Raw genomic sequence first — 16,988 nt, 5'->3', positions numbered from 1 at the left:
AGCAGCATCTCAGGAGCACAAAAGCTGACGTTTCGGGCCTAGACCCTTCATCGGAGGAGGGCTTTTGTGCCCCTGAGATGCTGCTTGGCCTGCTGTGTTCATCCAGCCTCACATTTTAATATTTTTAACACACCCACTTTCTGTGACAGAGAATTCCAAAGGCTCATCACTCTCTGGGCAAAGGAATTTCAGTGTTAAATGGCCTCTCCCCTACACTTGTGGAGGTGAAGGCCGCGTGGTATTATTGCTAGGTGGTTAATCCAGAGACCCAGACAATGTTCTGGGGACCTGGCTTCGACTCCTGTCATGGCAGATGGTGGAATTTGAATTCAATAAATAACTGGAATTAAGAATCTAATGATGACCATGAATCTATTGTTGATTGTTGGAAAAACCCATCTGGTTCACTCATGTTCTTTAGGGAACAAAACTACCATCTTTACCTGGTCTGACCGAAATGTGACTCCCGATCCACAGAAATGTGGTTGACTCTTAACTGCCTGCTGCGCAATTAGGGATGGGCAATAAATGCTGGCCTAGCCAGTGATGCCCACATCCTATGAATGAATAAAGAAAAAAATCCTTTAACTGTGTTCCTAATTCTGGACTGTCCTGTCTTAAGGAAATTTCTCCCTGTGTTTACCCTGTCTGGTCCTGTTAGAATTTGATAGTGTTGTGACTGGAATGAGGACAAGGTGGATCTCATTGACTATGAAGTTCTTGATTGGGGTTGTTAATCCGGGCCAATTAGGGAACCGTGGCTGACAGATATAAACAGGAGATTCAGAGAGTCTCCTCATTCTAGGGTGTGGTTCTGAACTGGTTGGTTAGGGCCCATGTACCGGGCACATGCAAGTAAAGGGTGACCTTGGTGACAGGGTACTGGCCTCTTGCAATTATTTCAATGGTGACAAGAAAAAACAACATGGTCCTGAAGGAAAGGTCCACCTACATGTGGCTGGGAAGAGTTAAATTGTTTGACAATATCCCAATCAGATCCAATCAAAATAAATGGATGGTTAAATGGTCACCCGGTTCTCATGGAGGTCGATACTAGTGTAGTTGGGTCAGTCATTGCAGAATTAGTCTTTAACTAGATTCGTGGTGGATGCCAACCCTTAGGTTTGAACAATTCCTTGGCCAGGCTGAGAACATACACTGCAGATTAAGGATACAACTTCAGTTCCATTCTCCTAAGAGCAGAATATGCTGCAGGTACCACTGATTGTAGTAAAAGGCTCAAGCCCAAGTTTGATGGGGAGAAAATGGTGGAGAAGGATTCACCTTGATTGAGTCGACATTTTTTTACTTAGGATTTCACTCAAGCAGCCATTTTCTAACTAAATACCCAGACATTTTTCAGAAAGGTCTCGGGACTATCAAAGGAGACGAGGCCACCTTACATGTTGACCAGGAAGCAATTCTGTGATCCTGCAAGGCCTGGCCAGTACAATTTTTCTTACAGGCAAAGACAGAGGCAGAGATTAGGAGGCTGGAAAATGAAGGAATGATTAAAACCAGTGCAGCACTGCTCGTACCGATTGCAAAGACTGAGAGCTTGATTTGCCTTTGTGGGGATTTTAAATCAAAAGTAAACTGCTCTTTGCAGCTGAATAAACACAGCTCAATCCTTCAGATAGAAGACTGGTAAGTAAAACTACCAGGGTGCTGTCCTTTGCAAAGTTGGACATGAGCCATCTGTACCTGCAATTCTGGCTAGATGAGAATTCCCAGAAGTATATCACAATAGATGCACATAAGTGTTTGTACCAATGTACAAAACTGCCTTTTGGTGTATCATCAGCCTATGCTCTTTTCCAGCTGATGAAGGAGAACATTTTACAAGCCCTACCACAGGTTGCCAATTACCTGGAAGACCAGTAAACAGTACTTGGAGAACTTGCACATAGTGCTTAAACATTGCTGACATGTGGGCATATGCCTTAGAAGGGAACAAATGTGTGTTCCAGGCACCACACGTGACCTACTTGGGCTACAGAATTGAAAAATTCGATTTACATGTGTTTGAAGATAAATTGAGGTGTCTGTACAAGATCGTAAGTGTTCCCTTAGGGTGGTGAATGATTATGGAAAATCCATGTGAAACCTGGCCTCCATCTTGGGGCCCTTTCATCTGCTATTGAAAAGGGTCAGCCTTGCAAAATGTCATGTAGCTAAGACGTAGCCTGTAGGGAATTGGAAAAGCTGCTAACGTCTAAGGCAAGGTAACAAAGTGTGGAGCTGGATGAGCACAGCAGGCCAAGCAGCACCCCAGAGCTCACCCATGTGGGGCCTTTTCCCTGGTTTCCACACCAAACCTTGGCCCCCAAGGTAAGCTGCCTGTCTTACTTAGAGGAGGCCTGTGGCCAGAATTGGTGTTCCTGCTGCCATCTCTTTCTCCTCCCCATGTCCAGGAATATCAAGTTTAACCTGGCACGGAGTCTTCTTCCTGTCGGCAACTCTGCTGGAGCTATTGCTGTAGTTGCATGAGGAGTAATCATTTAATCAAACAGGAACCATGGCAGTTTGGGATCTAGTGAAGTTTCTTTAAGCCTGCCTTCCACATTTGGACTGCTCTTTTTGCGAGATCATTGGATAATGAATGGTATGGAGCAGTCCTTATGTGTTAAATGCCACTTGACTATAGAATATTCTCAAAATCCCTGCTGATAAATAATGTCCCATTGTCCATGACCAACAGTTCCGAGAGCCTGTGGATCATAAACAATGCTCACAGCTTTTCAATCATCATCCCTAGATCTGAAGAATGAACTCTATGCACGGAAAACACTTTGAATGGGTAAACATAATGACCAGCAACACTGAGCCCATGAAAGGGCCTGCATAGTCAATGTGTAACCGAGTCCAGAGTCCACATGAATGTGGGGATTTTTGTGCAATTTTTGTCCTTGTTGGCACTCTGAGTACTGCCCAACCAATGTAGCTATGTCAACATCCAATGCTGGCCACCAGACATTACTTTTCATCAACATCTTCACTCTGGAACCCTGGGTGACCACGCTGGAATTCAACCAGTAGCTAGTGCTGACCTTTACTGGGGACAATCACTCTTGCTGCCATTGTAATATGCCATTTCTCTGGTGATCAGGCCTCCCCAGGTCCAGAAAGGTTTCAGTTCTGGTTGTGATGGCCCATTTGTTTCCTCCATCGCTACCAGCTGTTTCAGTTTTGCCAGGACCAGGCCATTTTGTGTTTACAGTCAGATATAGTCAGCATTGACTGGATAGGTGTGTGTTGGCCCAAAACGATCCCATGCGAGAAGTGCTGCTGCCATGCTATGCCTCCCTGTACAGTATCAGGGCAGTGTGAGTTCACCGGTGGCCCTATGGAGAAGAATGCCAGATAGCATATTATTCCCAAACCTTCACTGATGCTGAACGCAAATATGCCCAGTTAGGGAAGGAAGGTTTGACGGTTATCATTCATGTGATTAAGTTCCATTAATGCATTTACTGACATAAAGTTGTAATAGTAATGGACCTCAAAACCTTCTTGAGGCTCGTCAAAGAAGACAAGGCTGTACTGCCCATAGCCACTGGTCAAATTCAATGGCGGGCCCTTATTGTCGGTAAAATTAAAGCTTGAAACAATGCCTAGGAGGCCAAGTGGCAAATGCGGATATCTTGAGCTACCTCCCACTGGCACTTACACCATTGATGGTGCGTCCCCTGGAACGGTCCATTCTGGTTTTAAAATTTCTGGACACCTATCCAGTCAATGCTGACTATATCTGACTGTGAACACAAAATGGCCTGGTCCTGGCAAAACTGAAACAGCTGGTAGTGATGGAGGAAACAAAAGGGCCATCACAACCAGAATTGAAACCTTTCTGGACCTGGGGAGAACTGATCACCAGAGAAATGGCATATTACAATGGCAGCAAGAGTGATTGTCCCCAGTAAAGGTTAGCACCAGCTACTGGTTGAATTCCAGCACAGTCACCCAGGGTTCCAGAGTGAAGATGTTGATGAAAATTAATGTCTGGTGGCCAGCATTGGATGTTGACAGAGCTACATTGTTTGGGCAGTACTCAGAGTGCCAACAAGGACAAAAATTGCACAAAAATCCCCACATTCATGGGGATGGCCAGCTGGACACTGGACTCGGTTACACATTGACTATGCAGGCCCTTTCATGGGCTCAGTGTTGCTGGTCATTATGTTTACCCATTCAAAGTGTTTTCCGTGCATAGAGTTCATTCTTCAGATCTAGGGATGATGATTGAAAAGCTGTGAGCATTGTTTATGATCCACAGGCTCTCAGAACTGTTGGTCGTGGACAATGGGACATTATTTATCAGCAGGGATTTTGAGAATGTTCTATAGTCAAGTGGCATTTAATGCATAAGGACGTCTCCATACCATTCATTATCCAATGATCTCACAAGAAGAGCAGTCCAAATGTGGAAGGCAGGCTTAAAGAAGCTTCACTAGATTCCAAACTGCCATGGTTTCTGTTTGATTAAATGATTACTCCTCATGCAACTACAGCAATAGCTCCAGCAGAGTTGCTGACAGGAAGAAGACTCCGTGCCAGGTTAAACTTGATATTCCTGGACATCGGGAGGAGAGAGAAATGGCAGCAGGAACACCAATACTGGCCACAGGCCTCCTCTAAGCAAGACAGGCAGTTTGCCTTGGGGGACAAGGTTTGGTGTGGAAACCAGGGAAAAGGCCCCACATTGGTGAGAGACAAGGTTGACACAACATCAGGTCCCATGACATGCAAGGTTCGGTTGGTGAGGTTGTCCTGAATAAACATGTGGATCACGTGAAAGCTGCTATCTCACAAATAGGGTAGCAACAAAACATATCTATCCCTCAGAACAGCCAGGAAGACGGTCAGAAACCAACAGTCCTCCCCTCAGTCTAGCATCAAGGAAACCTTGGAGTCTGCTATGGATGCAGCTTTCATACCATTACTGCCTGAAGAAAAGGAGGAGACTCCCCCAATACTTTATGGGTGCAGGAGATGGGTTACTGTCCAGTAGAAGCGGCCCATGTCTGAGTCAGAGTTGGAGGAACTGGACCTGGAGTGAAAACATCCCAGAAGAAGCTACAGGAAAATGAACAGGCCTACAACACCAGACTTAGCAGGGGAAGAGGTGTAGTGATTGGAGTCAGGTTCCAGTGGATCTCATTGACTATGAGTTCCGTCATTGGGGCTGTTAATGTGGGCCAATCAGGGAGCACTGGCAAAGAGATATAAACAGGAGTGTCAGCAAGTCTCCTCAGCCTAGAGACTGTCTTTGACTTGGCTGGTCAGAGTCCATGTGCTATGCTTGAATAAATTAAGAATGACATGGTGACAGGATCCTGGCCTCTGTGCAGTCATTTCAGGCTCATAGTGGCGAGGGCATCAGCAGAGATGAGTGGGCATGAAAAGGCTCCAGCAGCAGCAGCCTGGGGAACAGGTCTCATGCCTGGCCACCAGGCCCATGGGCCATGGCCCATGGTAGGGCATTTAGTAAGAAGTGTAAAGTTGAACAGTTTTTCTTGACTTCTTTATTCTTCTGCCTCAATATCCTTTGTTGCTTTTTCTGTGTTTTAACATTGCACCAGAGAGTGGCAAGACTATATAACACTTCCACTTTTTTAAATTCATTTTTATGATGTGGGGAGTCACTGGCTGTGCTAGCACTTATTGCTCATCTATAATTGCCCTTGACAAGGTGGTGGTGAGCTGCATTTTTAAACTGCTACATTCCTCGTGCTGTGGGTTGATGCCATCAGGGAGGGAATTGCAGGTTTTTTATGAAGCAACAGTGAAGGATCAGATGTATTTCCAAGTCAGGATGGTGAGTTGCTTGGAGATATACTTGAAGGTGGCGAGGTCCCCACATATCTGCTGCACTGTTTTTCTAGTTGAAAGTTGTCACGGACTTGGAAGGTGCTTTCTGAGGTTCCTTGGTGAATTTCTGTGGTGCATCTTGTAGATAGTACAGACTGCTGCTACTGAGCATCTGCAGCAGAGGAAGTAGATGCTTGTAGATATAGTGCCATTCATGTGGGCTGTTCTGTCCTGAATAGTGACAAGCAGCTTGAGAGTTGTTGAAGCTGGACCAATCAAGGCCAGTGGGCAATCTTCCATCACACTCTAGGCTTATGCTTTGTTAATGTTGGATAGGCTTTGAGGAGTTCTGCTCTTGTAGCTACGGTGTTTGGGTGGTGAGTTCCAGTTGAGTTTCTGGTCAATGATGTCCCCAGGATGTTGACAGTGGGAGATTCCGTGCTGGTAACACCACTGAATGTCGAGGGGTAGTAGATTATCTCTTTTTGCTGATAGTCAGAACCTGACATTTGTATAGCATGAATTTTACTTGCCACTCATCAGCCCAAGCCTGCATTTGAACATGGACTGCTTCAGCAACTGAGGAGTCGGAAATGGTGCTAAACATTGTACAATCATCAGCAAACATCCGTGCTTCTGGCTTTATGATGAAGGAAAGGTCATTGATGAAGCAGCTGAAGATGGTTTTGGCCTAGGACACTGCCCTGAGGAACTTCTGTAGAGATGGTCTGGAGCTGAGATGATTGGTCTTCACAACCATGACCATCTTCCTATGTGCCAGGTATGAATCCAACCACAGGAGAGGTTGTCCCCTGAGATCCATTGATTTCAATTTTTCTCGGGTTCCTTGCCAGACATGGTCAAATGCAGCCTTGTTATTAAGGGCTGTCACTCTCACCTCACCTCGGGAATTTTGTCCACGTTAGAACCAAGGCTGCAATGAGGTCAGGAGCTCAGTGGCTCTGGTGGAACCCAAACTGCGAATTGCTGAGCAGGTGAGTGTTGTTTCAGAGATAATAGGAACTGCAGATGCTGGAGAATCTGAGATAACAAGGTTTAGAGCTGGAAGAACACAACAGGCCAAGCAGCATCAGACGAGCAGCAAGGCTGATGTTTTGGACCTAGATCCGTCTTCAGAAATTTCAGGTTGCTGCACAGCAGAAGCCATTTGTTGATACTATTGATGATACATTCCATCACTTCACTGATAACAAGAGTAAACTGATGTGGCAGTAATTGTGTGGGTTGAATTTGTCAGTCATTCTATGTAGAGAATGTGCCTGGGCAATTTTTCATAAACAATGAACATGTAAGAGTAAATCAATCAAATCAAATATTCTCTTGTTCATTGCAGGTCTGCTGTTCTGGGTAAGGTCGAAGAGCTGAGAAGTAGCAAACTGCTGCCCTTTATTAGTGTGAAGACTGGGTTCAATGGCAGAATGCTGTCCTGTGTCAGTGAGAAGATGTGTTCAGTGCCAGCCTGGTGCACTATGCTAGTGTGAAGACCAGTTCAATGGCAGGGTGCTGCCTGGTGCCAATGTAAAGATTGGATTGTGTGACAGTCCGTGTTACTGAATGTGAAAACCTGATTCAGTGACAAGTTATTGTCCAGTGTCAGTGCGAATACAGGATCAATGACAGGCTGCTGTCCAGTGTCAGTGTGAAGACCGGGATTGGTGACAGGCTGCTGTCCTGTGTCAGTGTGAAGACCAGGATCAGTGACAGCCTGCTGTCCTGCGTCAGTGGGACGACCGGGATCGGTGACAGGCTACTGTCCTGTGTCAGCGTGGAGACTGGGATCGGTAAAGGGCTGCTCTCCTGTGTGCGTGTGAGGACTGGAATGGGTGACAGGCTACTATCCTCTGTCAGTGTGAAGACTGGACCCCGTGACAGGCTGCTGTCCTCTGTCAGTGTGAAGACAGGGATCTCTCTCTCTCACACACACACACACACACACACACACACACACACACACACTTGCACTCTCAGTCACCCCGCCACACACCCTCAGACACTCACTCAGAGAGACACTCACTCAGACGTTCACTCCTAAACTTAAGTATTTCTTACACACACCCTCTCGTGTGCATCCTCGCATACACTGACCCACTCACTGTTTGTGTCTGTGTGTGATCGATTCAGAGTGAAATCTCCCTGAATGGTGGATGGTGTGCTTCATTGTTCAGACCCACACATGTGATGTGGTAAAATGCTGAAGCCAGTGGGGTTAGATTCTCGCTAATGAGTTTCTGTTTTACTGCCTGTGGTTTCACAACTCTAACATATCTCCAAACTGGACATGTACGTTGCCAAATAAGGAGTTTGGAATTTCACCTCAGAAACTAGCTAGTTTCCTGAGAATGATCACCCCATCAGCCCCCATACCCAGGACACACAGCATTGATCTATCGTCTCCTGCCATTTTTGTCAGAGTTCAGACAGCCCAGTCAGTGACTGTGCATGGGAAACATGAGAAGCCAGGCAGGCAAGAAAATCAAATAATACAGCACACATGCACACAGATCCAAAGGAAGTGAGGCCAAGAAAAGACAGAAGTTCAAAGGTACACAGGCCAATCTCTCTCAGAGGTTTGTGAAGAATAGTTCCTAGAACAGTGAATATTGAAACACTGACTTCAGGATTTTTGGATTTTGCATTTTATATAAATTATTTTAAAGACCATAAGACGTAAGAGCAGAAATAGACCATTCAGCCCATCAAGCCCACTCTGTCATTCAGTTAGATCACGGCTGATCTGATCTTCTCAACTCCACTGTCCAGCATTTATTTTCCCATGACCCTTGGTTTCCCTTACTGGTTTGAAATCTATCTCACTTTGAATATACTAAATAACCCAACCTCAACAGGCCTCAAAGTAAAGATTTCCACAGATTCACTAACCTCAGAGAGAAGAGATTCCTCTTGATCTCTGTCTTAAATGTGCAACCCATTATTCTGAGATGATGCCCTCTGGTGCTAGACTCTTCCCACAAAGGGAAACAACTTCTCCACATCCAGCCTGTCAAGTCCCTCTAAGAAACTTATATTTTTCCATGAGGTCGCCTCACATTCTTCAAAAATAAATTAATGCAGACCCAACATATTCATCTTCTCCTCAGAAGACAATTGCACAATACCTGAGATCAGCCTGGTAAACCTTCTCTGACCACATCCAATACCATTATATCTTTCCATAGATAAGGAGCTGGAAACTATTCACTGTCATCCAGCCATGGTCTGACTATCCTCTTGTCTAGGTTTGGCAGAACCTCCCCACTTTTATACTTTATCCTGTTTTGTTTTGATGGTGGTTGATTAGCAGCGTTCAAAGTGAGAGAATGTGTTTCCTTCAAGGCAAGGGAGGGAGGTGCTGTTGGGTAATATTTTGACTGTGATTTTTCCTGTATTGTAGTGTTTGATCCCTGGCTGGTGGAGACAGGCTTCACTTGCAAATCTCTGCCACTAGCTCTTACTTGTGTTGCACTTGATATTTAGCCACTTTTGTTTTGTACTTTCCTGGAAAGTCAAACTTCAGGAGAGGTCTTTCTGTTCAAGGTGTGTGTGTGTGTGTGTAGCAGGTGACATGGTAAGCTCCTTCATGATCATCTCCTGCCATGTCTCTTTCCGTCTCTTTCTATCTAATTTGAAATTTTGCTGACACACTACAGGTGTCAGGCAGGGGTTGTAGTTGCAGCAGAGAACACATGGGAGGTTGGAGAATAGCTCTGAAGTTCAATAACAAAAGAAGAGAAACAAACAACAGTGAAACTTCACAGCTGACCTTGGAGACAGCTCAATATCAAAACCACTCACAGCTCAGAGTATCATTATTTCACAGCATGATCGGCCAAATGTTTGTTCAATTTTTTTTATATATCTATAACAGTTAGTAGGATAACGTTTTTCACATTTTACTGAGATAAGTCTCTTGATTTTTTTTAAATATAAAAGATCAGTATTAAGTTATCCTGGAGCAGAGCAGCAACACTGTAATATTTTCTGAGCCTGGAGATCAAGGTGCAGATATGGTCTTTAGGAGGGTGATGTACTGTTCCTGTCTGATGTAGGACATTGGGGACAATTTCAGTGTTACTGACAATTATGTCTGCGGGAAGCTTATATCCTGTCAGATCACATGGACGAAAAAACGTAGCTATGGAGATAATAGGGCCCCTTAAAGGTCAGGAAAGCTGCCTATGTGTAGAACCACAGGAGATGGGTGAGATAATAAATGAGTATTTTGTGCTACAATAACAGAAGTTGCTGGGAAAGCTCAGCAGGTCTGGCAGCATCTGTGAAGAAAAGATCAGTGTTAATGTTTTGGGTCTGGTGACCTTTCCTCTAAACTATTTTGTATTAACTGTGGAGGAGGATACGGTCGATAGGAAACTTGAGAAAACAAATACTGATATGTTGAATAGTGTCCATATTACAGAGGTGGTGGTGCTGGATGTCTGAAAGCACATCAAGGTTGATAAATCCCTGACACTTGATCAGGTGTACCCCAGAACTTTGTGGGAAGATGGGGGAATGATTGCTGGGCCCCTTGCTAAGTTTTTTTTTGTCATTATTAGCCACGGGTGAGGTGGTGGAGAATTGAAGGTTAGCGAACATGGCAGCATTATTTGAGAAATGTGTTAAGGAAAAGCCAGGGAATGAGAGACCGGTGATCCTGGTATCAATGATGGGTAAGTTTTTGGATGGGATCCTGAGGGACAGGATTTACATGTATTTGGCAAAGTAAGGACTGATAAGGACAACATGGCTTTGTGTGTGGCAAATCATGTCTCACTAACTTGGTGGAGTTTCTCGAAGAAGTGACACAGAAGATTCATGAAGGCAGACCAATGGACATTGTTTATATAGACCTCAGTAAGGCATTTGAGAAGGATCCACATGGCAGATTGGGTGGCAAGGTTAGATCACATGGAATCCAGGGAGAGATCGCCATTTGCACACGAAATTGGCTTGGAGCTAGGAGACAAAGAGTGGTGGTAGAGGGGTTCAGAGTGGAGGCCTATGACCGACTGTGATCTGAAAGGATCGATGCTGAGTCCGCTGCTTTTCGTTATATGGGAAGTATCTCTCAGAAGTTTGCAGATGACAGTAAAATCGATACGGCAGCGGACAACAAAGATGGCTATCCCACAAGACAATGGGATTTTGATCACACCACCACGTTGCCCCACCCACCTCTGACATTATGGTTGACGTCTCTTCCGCCAATGTCGTACAACGATCAGTTATACAGCTGCGGGATGAAAGGAAAAAGGTCACTCCCTTCCCAGAAACCTCTGCTCCGAGGTGCTGCTGATTGAGGTACGCTTTTTATTGATTCAAAAACAGTGACTCACCGGCTTCCCGACAGGCCCCTGGTCCAAGCTCCCGCTCGCGCTGCTACTGCAACCAGAAAATAATCACTGGATTGTCTGTGTACATCACACAACTGGGTAATTCTGAAATGACTTTGTTTGTCTTTGAAATGTGGCTGGTACATTCATCATACCAAATGGAATGACTTTAAATCGATTGGGAGTATACTCACTACACTTTGGAAGAATAAGAGGTGATCTCATCGAAACATGGGGGATTCTTAAGGGGCTGGACAGTGTGGATGCTGAGAGGATGTTATGACTCATGTTTTTACCAGAATGCATTGTCTCAGAACAAAGAGGCACTTTAAGACTGAGATGAGAAGCATTTCCTTCTCTTGAAAGGTTAAGAGTCTTTGAAACTCCCTGCTGCAAAGAGTTGTGGAAGAAGAGACCTTGTCTATGTTTAAAGATGAGATTGAATGCAAATCAAGGGTCAGAGGGAAAGGGTAGGAAAGTGAGCATGAGGAATGTTGGATTAGCCGTGGTCTGATTGGCAAAGCTTGGTCAAGGGGCCGAAAGGCCTACTTCTGTTCTAATTGTATGGTCTTTTTAAAGGTGTTCATCTTTGTTCTCTTTTTCCTGTTTGAGACTGTCATGCAAGCACAGCCTGATAGAATGTGTTTAACATTATTTCATTGACATTGTTAGGAGCCACATGGTCACTCAGTGGTTAGCAATGTTGCCTCACAGCTCCAGGGAGTCAGGTTCAATTCCAGGCTCAGGTGACCTTCTGTGTGGAGTTTGCACATTCTTCCTGTGTCTGCATGGATTTCATCTCACAGCCCAAAGATGTGCAGGTTAGGTGGATTGGTCTTGTTAAATTGCCCAAAGTGTCCAGGAATGTGCAAGCTTGGTGAATTAGACATGCGAAATGCAGGGTACAGGGATAAGACAGTTCTGATTTGGATGCTTTTCTGGCGGTTGACATTGACTCAATTTGCTGAATGGCCCACTTCCACATTAGAGATTCTAAGGATTTCATAAACCTTTCAATTGCATCTCCCTTGGAACATCAGAATCAACAGTGGACTTTTAAGGCTGAGAAGGTCTTGTTTATTTCAGTGAACTCTTCCATTGCAATAAGCTATATTGAATTGCAATAAGGCAATAAGCACCCTATAGAGACTGGTAAAGGATTTTATGTGACATTTCTTGAAGGGATAAGGTGGCACAAGAGAGCCTGAAAGCAACAAAATTGGCACAAATTCATGTACATCACAAACTGTAGGATGCAAAGAGATCTGGGATTCTAAGGTCTTCATTGAAGAAAGACTTCAGCACTGTCACATCATGTGCTACTCCTCAGGCATAGCTGTTGCAAACCATCCTTGCTTTTCCTCGATATACATCTTGTCTACTCTTTTCTGTGCAGAAAGCACAATGGTTGTGAGTTTGCAGTAAAGTGGACTTGGTGACTGATTTAGAACAAAGGCACTACTGGGTTTCACACTGAGGATCGTCTAACTTGCTATGTAAACATATTAACTAACTAACTGAGCCTGAGACATTTTCCTTTGGAATATTTTGAACTCTCCGTATTTGTTAAATTTTATTTGATTTTGCATTTTGCCAATATCTGGCTTCCAGTTAGAGAGGTTGATTTTGTTCCTTGTCCAAAGCAGCCATACTTTGGGCAAAGCAAGAATGGGCCTGGAGACACTTTCATATGAAGTGTATCTGGGAGTCTAGATTCAAAAATTACTGTGGATAGAGAATTTAGCAGTTCTTGCTTCTGAGTTGATAAAGCAACACCTGAAGCTCCCTTCAGATTTTGATTTCTCTCTTTAATTGTTGTTGTTATTGAAGAGAACATGATGATATGAACCGTCGACCCACGGATTAAAAATCGGATAGGCTACCAGCTAATGTACTCGCGAGCAATTTCCATATCGGGATTTTCACATTTGAAGTTGGACGTGGGCGACCTGTGAAAAAATAGCCTGACATTCCTCTGTTCGTCTGAGCTACCCAATGTGCTGCCACTCATTAAATACCCACTCATCTTGTTTGTTCTTCCAAGTGCATCATCTCACACTTATCAGGGTCAAATACTATCTGCCACTGTTCTGTCCGTGTGACCAACACATTTACATCTTCCTGTAAACTACAACTATCTTTTTCACTTTTAACTATCCTGCAAATTTGCTTCACATACCCCCCACATTTTCAGCCATGTTATTTGTTTATATAACAAATAATAAGGGGTCCAGTATTGATCTTGTGATATTCCGCTGAATACTGGGCTGCAGTCACTCAAACAGCCTTCTACTACTACCTTTAGTATTGTATTACGAAGCCTTCTACTACTACCTTTAGTATTCTATTATGAAGCCCATTTCTGCTCCATCTCGTCAAGTTTCCCTGAATTCCATGTGCTTTAACCATCTCAATCAGTCTTTAGTGTGAGACCTTGTGAAAACCTCTACTAAAATCCATAGAAACTACTTCAACCTCCCAAACCATGCATTTGATCATGTTTTCAGACATTTCTGGATCTGGATCTGCTGAGGTGAATTAAAAGATATCTGATTGAAATTTATGAAATTCTCATTGGGCTCGACAGACCAGATGTAACAAGAATGATGCCCCTTTGGGGAGTTGGGTTTAAGATACAAATTCGACCTTTAGGTGTGAGACAATGAAATATTCCTTCACACAGAGGGTGATCAAAGCTGTGGAGTTTATTAGCACAGTACACATTGGACATTAGTACTTCAGGAGGAAGGGAGGAGGACACTCCCATATCTACTTCAACAATCTGCCCTGAGCCTCCCACATGGATGTGATGATAAAGAAGGCAGAACAACGCCTCTTCTTCCTCAGATAGCTTAGGAAATTCAGCATGTCCATAAAGGATCTTCACCAACTTTCTCAGATGGACCACAGAAAGCATTCTATCTGTGTGCATAATGGCCTGATACAATAACTGCTCTGCTTAGGACCAAGAGAAACTGCACAAAGTTGTTTGCACAGCCCATACCATTACGGAAGCTAACCTCTGATACATGGACTCCACTTATATTTCTCATTGCTGCAGAAAGGCTGCCAACATCATCAAAGACCCCTGGCACCCAATTATGCTGTCTTCTGACCTCTTCCATCAGGCAGAAGATAGAGAAGCTTGAACATGTACCAACAAGTTTGAGAACAGCTTCTTCCCTGCTGTTAATGGGCTGCTGAATGGACCTTTCTAACTTCAAATAATGTTGATCTTGCTTTACACAGTTCCTGTGCAGCTGTAACCTTGTATGCCTCATTCTGTCTAAGCACCTCATGATCTATATGTCTTTGTTGCGATACTACTCACAAAACGAAGCTTTTTGCTGTGCTTAGGTACATGTGACTACAATGAATCAAATCAGATCACTGAGTATATTCAAGCAAGGGGTTGATATGTGTTTACATTATTAAAGGGGTCAGGGGCTGTGGAGACAATATAGAAAAATGGCATGGAGATCGAGGGTTAGAGTTTTTTTTATTTTGAATGGTGTAGCAGGCTCAAAGAGCAGAATAGCCCACTCCTGTACTTGTTTTTTTTTTACATATAATGTTTACATAAAAACAAGTTATGTTAACATAATAACCAAGCTGGCCTGTTAAGCCACATTAATTTTTCAATTCTTGAAAATCAGTTCTCATGTTTTAGAGTTATAGGAAGAATTTGTGGGTTGCTAACCTATTTAAGTTCCTGCAATCCACACTGAATAGGGGCTGAAGTTTTGAACATGTCTTTTTTTGGAATAAAAGGTAAGATGAAAGACTGTTTACCTTTTGAGTGGGCGGACTTGAGTTTGACGACAGGTAGGTGAGAGTATGAAATCAGTTTCTGGGTTATTTTCTGTTACTGATAAAATGGATTTAGTCAAGAAAGTTTGAAATAGCAGGAGAATTTGGCCCCATGGAATGCTCCTCCTGCAATATATGGAAAATCAGGTGTACTTCCAAAGTCTTTCATGAGTACATATGCAGGCAGTCTGTTCAGCTGCAATTCCTGGGCTTGCTGCATGGAGCATCTGGAGCTGTGGATGGACTCATTATGGAGTTCATTACTCGGGGACACAGGTTTAAAGTAAAACCGATACTTTTAAAAGAGAAGTGATTTGCAGGTTTTTTTTTAATACAGTGGGTGTTAAGTGCCTGGAATGTGCTGCCAGAGGAAGCGATGGATGTGGATGCAATAGCAAAATTTAAGAGGCTTTTGACCAATATATGAACAGACAGAATATAGAGGGGGAAAGATACTTACAGAAATGGGGATGTTGGAAATTAGAAACAAAGTCAGAAATTGTTGGAAAAACTCAGCTGGTCTGGCAGCATCTGCAGAGACAAAGCAGAGTTAATGTTTCGAGTCCAGTGACCCTTCATCAGAATGTTAGAGAAGGGGTGGGGGAAGGAGTAAATAGTAGGTGAGAATGGAGCTCAGAGAGAGAGAGAAGAAAAAAGAAACAGATGGGCATTTGGGTCATTTAAGTGGCTATTAGACAGGCATATGGATGATACTATAAAGTAGGGGTGGGGGTTAGATAGACCTTAGGATTAAGGTAAAAGTTTGGCACAACATCGTGGGCCAAAGGGCCTGTACTGTGCTGTACTGTTCTATGTTCTAGTAAAGGTCAGCCTGGGAGACTGTAGAGATGCTACTGGGGGCTTTAATGGCTGACAATGGTTGTATGTCATAGCAGCCCAAGTGAATGACAAGGTCCACTGTGTGGAGGTTGGGGGAAGGACATGGGAGAAGGTACGCAGGCCCTAAAATTTATGAGTTTGATATTGAGTCCAAAAAGTTGCAGGATTCTCAATCAGAAATGACGTGCTGTTTTTCCCGCTTGTGTTGAACTTTGATGGCGCACTGGAGCAAGCCTCAGACAGAGATGTTCCCCAGGGAAACAGATATGTATAGAAATGACAGGCAACAAGAAGCTCATGGTCATTTTTGCAAACAGAATGCAGGTGCTCTACAAAGTGGTTTCCCAATCTGTCATTATGTCCGCAACATAGAGGAGACCACATTTTGAGCAGTGATCGCAGCAGACGAGATTCTTCGAAGTGCAGGTTAAATGCTGCTTCACCTGGAAGATGTGGCTGGGCCTTTGCTAGTCAGGAGAGAGAAAGTAAACCTCTGGTGATTGCATGGGAAGGTGCCATGGGCATGTGGGGAGATGATGGGAGTGAAGGAGGAATGGACCAGGGTGTTCAAGAGGATTATGCGACTGTTGGTGCCATTCTACTGGAGGTGTAGGAAATGATGGCTAAAGATGCTTTGAATGTCGATGCTGATGGGTTGGTAGCTGAGGATGAGGGTGGGGTCTATTGGTTTTATAGGAGGAAAGCGAGGGTCTGACAGTCAAAGTTTGGAAGTTAGGTTGGAAACAACTGAGGGCCCCGTCAACCACTGTGGGCTGGAGCCAATGGAGGGATACAGACTGCATAGAGGCAAAATGTTTTTAGTTTGGAAAGGCATCATGGGTTGGTGCTGTCTTGCCTAGTTGAAGGCCTGTTCCTGCTCTTTGTTTTTTGTTCTTTTTTTCCAGAACTGGAAATATGTGCAGGCACTCTATGCCTGAACAAGGTGCTCTCCCACTGCCTTAGATTAAAGTTACTCTCTGAAAGACATTACCCGATAATTCCTGCATGATCAAATCTAATTTGACATTTGTTGCAAATCCCTGTTGGCAGTTTCATTGTCGTGCTTCCTATAATCACACTTTCAGGACTTCAATGTATATCCACGATCAATGAAACTATACGGATGTGCACGTTTGATGGAAATGTATGAAATCAGATCATTCTGTTCCACCACCA

The 16,988-nt window shown here is 43.9% G+C and overlaps 1 protein-coding gene across 1 annotated transcript in view; it reads right to left on the bottom strand.

Moving 5' to 3' along the window:
• The window catches only part of LOC132207190 (histone H3-like), a 913,943-nt gene that overhangs the window by 484,654 nt on the left and 412,301 nt on the right, over positions 1–16,988 (bottom strand). The gene's annotated exons all lie outside the window — the stretch shown is intronic.

The sequence above is a fragment of the Stegostoma tigrinum genome, chromosome 44 (genome assembly GCF_030684315.1).
Source record: "Stegostoma tigrinum isolate sSteTig4 chromosome 44, sSteTig4.hap1, whole genome shotgun sequence".
In the NCBI taxonomy this organism is placed as follows: Eukaryota; Metazoa; Chordata; class Chondrichthyes; order Orectolobiformes; family Stegostomatidae; genus Stegostoma; species Stegostoma tigrinum.
The sequence above is the reverse complement of the archived record's forward strand: the minus strand, read 5'-3'. Positions and strand labels throughout refer to the sequence as shown.